At 40.3% G+C, this 5033-nt stretch overlaps 1 protein-coding gene across 5 annotated transcripts in view; it reads right to left on the bottom strand.

Annotated features, from left to right (window-relative positions):
• Positions 1–5033, bottom strand: part of LOC128249505 (uncharacterized) — a 43983-nt gene that overhangs the window by 14640 nt on the left and 24310 nt on the right. The window contains exons 3-4 of one of the 5 annotated variants that reach the window (XR_008265616.1): positions 3055–3163; positions 213–273 (exon numbers count right to left, since the gene is read on the bottom strand). The exons of 1 other annotated variant lie outside the window; for it this stretch is intronic. The gene's annotated coding sequence lies outside the window, so the exon portion shown is untranslated. Of the gene's footprint in view, positions 1–212; positions 274–1168; positions 1745–2519; positions 2618–3054; positions 3164–5033 lie in introns of those variants that run through there. 3 more of the 5 variants (XR_008265618.1, XR_008265619.1, XR_008265617.1) reach the window with 3 other exon arrangements.

The raw sequence follows: 5033 nt of genomic DNA, 5'->3' as shown, positions 1-5033 counted from the left end.
ACTAAAGCCTTATGAGTGGATTTGGTAGATGGAAACAGAAAGAAGCCCGTCACATGTATATATATAAGTGCGCGTGTATGTGTGTGTATGTATGTATTTGTGTGTCTGTGTTTGTCCCACCACCATCGCTTGACAACCGATGTTGGTGCATCAACGTCCCTGTTATCTAGCAGCCCGGCAAAAAAGACCGATAGAATAAGTACTAGGCTTACTAAAAATAAGTCGATTTGTTCGACTAAAAGGCGGTGCTCCAGCATATCCGCAGTCAAATGACTGAAACAAGTAAAAGAATAAAAGTATATATTTACATACCTGCATACAAGAAAAAAAGAAAGAAGACAGAAAGAAGGAAAGAAAGAAAAAACTGCAGTATCCTAAGTTTAGCACATGTTGCAAATTACCTGAAGAGAGTGTGTTCTACTCCACCTCCTCCTCCTCCTCCTTCTACTACTACTACTACTACTACTACTACTACTACTACTACTACTACTACTACTACTACGACCTCAAGTGCTAACCATTTGCAGGATCAAGATCACCGAGACCAAATCGTTTGACATATGAGGCTTACACTTCTCGGTTAACCCAGATCGAGTGGCATAGCGATGTTGTTTTGAAAAGCTCTGGTTCTGGAGATAAATACAGTTCTAGATCCGGTTGATGACTCACGATTCTTGGACATGAACAGCACAAAGTGTGAGGGCAGGGCCATCATATTAGTAACCGTTTATTCATCGACTGGATTGGACAGGTCTGATTTCTGTAAACGTCTAGAGACATTCCTAGCAATACCTTGCTCATTAGTCGTAGCCGGCAATTAGAATGGCATTTGGATACAAATAGGGATTGTAATATTTATCCCCACTTAAACGTGGATGTTTTGTTTGAACAAACTATACAGCGGTAGTTACCATGAGAAAAATACTCATATTGGCTTTTGATGCAAAATGCTCTCTTGTTTATATCGCTAGCAGGGAGACAAATCCCCGCCATTTCCAGCGCCGAAGCCACCAAAAGCTAATATGAGTGTTTCTCTCATGGTATAATTTTTTTCTAACAGTACATCCACGTTTAAGTGGAGAGTCGCTAATATATATATATATATTTAACAAGGATTGTGTATGCGTAGCCGATAGAAGGGAATACAAAAAGCCTCGCAAACCTTCCTAAGCGCTTCCAGTCTGGCATGTTTCACCTTGATTTCCCGAATGCGCCAATTTAGATTTGGTATAGATGCAGCGGGTCATCCAGGTTGTATTTAGATAAAAATCTTTGCTAGGCTAGCAGATAAGACTAACGTATGTTGTGTAGAGTTTCTGAAAGTCGGCTACACAGGTCACAAACTTCTGTCCTGTATAGCTATCAACAAAACCAGAATATTGTATATGACGGACCGCAACAGGTGCGTTGTCTCCGATTCCAAAAGAAGGGGTGCAGTTTTCCAGCAGAACTCTACCAAGCTGTTGTCAATATGACGGTTTACCGCTATTCTCAAGAATACCTCGATGGTTTGCTGCTATTCTCAAGAAGAGAGGCAGAGTACTGCGGAAAACTGATTTCGGCGGACGAAGTTGCAGACGTGCTGAGCTGCTGTACGAGGTGAAAATCATTAGGATTGGGTGGTTCGCCCTACAAGTTCATTTGCCATATGTCAGACTTGTTCAATGCTGCCTTGATTGCCACAATTTCGCTTATTCTCAATTCAACATAGATTCTTGTATTGGAGTAGCCGCCATAATGATGTCTGCCATAATATAAAAAAGAAGTACAACACACTCACCAATTAGAAACCCGTGAAATTTAACAAATTTTCAACGTGAAAACAACCAAACAGAAAATAGTTAGCAATATCAAACTGACAAAGCACACAAGAGTAAAAAAAAAAACAAAACATTCTGGCAAATAATGGTGTTGATATTGACTTCAATACACGAACCCTAAATGTAAACAGCAACAACCACAAGCAGCATCGGTGGCAGAGGTAACGTAGCGACAATATTAGCAGCAAACACGCAGTTGGAGGCGCTTCAGCAATTAAAGTGATTTAAGATTTAGCCCTGTCATAGCAAAAATATGCGGAAGGGTTTGTAACGAAACTCTCTTTCTTATCCAAACACTTTATCCATCCGTGGGTAAGGAAAGCATTAAAGTACTTTTGATACACGAAAACGAGGGTCGGGGATAATTTACAAGACAATTAAAACAAGCATTCATTGACGTGAAACCGAGCCCATTGAATGAGGTAATATATAAGGTAGAAGCTGTTTGTTTTTCAGTTCAGAAGAAGAAACCTATAAGCAGGCTGATTCACACTTAACCGCTTGTGCAGCAGTTTAGCGGGGCAGCACAGCAGTGCATAAAGTGACATTTAGGGGCGTTGTTGATTTCTGGTTCATTTCCCCACCCTTTTTTAGTGTAATCTCAGTGGATTGTGAGTACGGAAATAGCAACGAACGACGTGTGGTTGAAAGAGCAACTTTATGAGGCTTCAGGATTATAGAGATTTTCTATAGCTACGCAGAAACGAAGAGTTTAAGGCTGACTGTGCAGGCCACACATCCTGTTGTTATAGCTGTGATAGGAAGAGTATCTTGTGGGTCTGCTTTCATACAAAGAACTAGAGAATAGAAGAGAAGGGGAGGAAAGAAACATATTACAGGCCTTAAACTGTTGTTGGAAACTGTTATTACGGTGCATACTAAGGCGGCGAACTGGCAGAATCGTTAGCAAGCCGAGTGAAATGTTTAGCGGTATTTCGTCTGTTTTTACGTTCTATGTTCAAATTCCACCGAGGTATCTTTGCCTTTCATCCTTTCGGGGTCGATAAAATAAGTACCAGTTGAATATTGGTGTCGATGTAATTGACTTTTCCCTCCCCAGAACTCGCTGGCTTTGTGTCAAAATTTGAAACCATTATTATGGCGCATATTTTGCATATTAATTTATATTTCTTGAGATATTTCCATTATTGTCATGTAATTTCTGAGAGAAGCAGCGAATAACCTTTTAAAGATACAAAATAATTTTATGATGAAAGCAGGATGTCTTGCTCACCTGGTATTTACGAACACGCCATGTTAAAATGTGACTGTCTCTTTAGCCCTATAATGGATCCACTGTTTCATTGCCATCAGGTTAAGGCAGTAATTCTCAAATTGGTGAGCTACAAGAGACATATAGATGTCGTAGATCTTAAAATGTAATTTAAAATTTTAGAAAATCCGTATTATTATTGCTTGAATGACTGCAAAACGTTATAATTTCGTTATACATGATTTATGATTACTAAAAAAGACATGGCAAACAATAGTTCTTCATATATTCAACTTTAAAACAATTTATTTATTTATTTGTGTATGTACTCATTTTGCCATTCCGTTCGAAGAGCACCAGTATTAATTTCCTTTGGGACACGAAGCCAAATACAGTAAAATAGCCACTGTGTTTGGATGCTGATCACATGGTCAAAAGTTCAAGTCACTGGTGCTGCTGCTCTTGCCATTGTGTTGTAAATGCATGACTGACTATCATCTGTTTCAGTCCCACTTTACGGCTGAGCTGTTAATTCCAACGAAGACCCCACCAGCACCATCACCACCCATGTTCACATGGTTAAACGGATATAAAACAGGAACAACAACAACGACAACAACAACAACAATTATAACAGACAACAGGCGCAAGCGTGGCTGCGTGGTAAGAACTTTGTTTCTCAACCACATGGTTCCGGGTTCCGTCCCACTGCGTGACACCGAGGGCAAGTCTCTTCTGCTATAGCCTCGGGCCGACGAAAGCCTTGTGAGTAGATTTGGTACACGGAAACTGAAAGACGTTTGTTATGTGAGTGTGTGTGTGTGTGTGTGTGTGTGGGTGTGTCCGTGTCTTTGTCTCTGCGTTTGTCTCACACCACCGCTTGACAACCGGTGTTGGTGTGTTTACGTCCCCGTAACTTAGCGGTTCGGCAAAGGAAACGGATGTAGAACATGTGCCAGGCTTACAAAAGTAACTACTAAGGTTGAATTGGTGGTAATGTATATGTCGATGTCTGAGTGAGAAATGCATGGACACAGGCGAGGATGTGTGGTAAGACGATTGTTTCCAAACCACATGGTTCCGAGTTCAGTCCCGCTGCGTGGCATCATGGGCAAGTATATTTCTACAATAGTCCTATGTATGTATGTATGTATATGCATACATACAGGGTGTGATGGTAAATTGTAGCCATTTTATTGTTTTAATTTCGCGCACGTGCTTGTTCTTGATTTTGTCGATTACACAGTATAGTAGGGTCAGTTGGGCACCGTGTATAAGAAAAATAGCACTTTGACGCAATTCACTCTGCCAGAAATTTGGAAACGACATACTGTACTGCTTGGCATTCGCGCCTGAAGTTCCAATACGAACATTTCAGAGTGTTTGGGTGTCAATCTGAGGATAGTGCAGAAGATTCGGAAGGAGTTGGACGAGTCTAATGGTGATTACGAAGGTACAGCAGCTAGGAAAACTCACTCCGATCGTGCTGGTAAGAAAAGAATTCCTGAATTTGTTGGTGAGATTCAGACCATGATTGACAATGATCCTTCCAAGATGGTGAAGGACTTGTACGCATCTCTTCCCAGGCGCAATGAAGCAATTATTCAAGCTAAGGGAAGCCACACGAAATATTAACAATGTACAGTAACTTCTTGAAATGAACATTATGTAATAAATTTTCATTATAGACGTTTTTCTGTTTTAAAACACTGTATCTTGATTGGTCTATGTGAGGTGACCAAAAACTTTTGCACGGCCATTTTTGGTGGTCGTCTCGCATCTTCCCCTCTCATTCAGAACCCCTACTACAAAATATATTGATTGGGTATGGAAATAACTCAAGCACGGCCAATGTTTCACCTCTAAAAAGCACAATGCAAAACATCCACTTAAGTTGGCAATTAGTAGAAATTTTCAAGACTTTAAAGTGGCCGAAAACTTTTGTCTGGTACTGTACAAACATACATACATACATACATACATACATACATACATACATA

The sequence above is a fragment of the Octopus bimaculoides genome, chromosome 15 (genome assembly GCF_001194135.2).
Source record: "Octopus bimaculoides isolate UCB-OBI-ISO-001 chromosome 15, ASM119413v2, whole genome shotgun sequence".
Lineage (NCBI taxonomy): Eukaryota > Metazoa > Mollusca > Cephalopoda > Octopoda > Octopodidae > Octopus > Octopus bimaculoides.
This window is presented reverse-complemented; position numbering and strand designations above follow the sequence as displayed.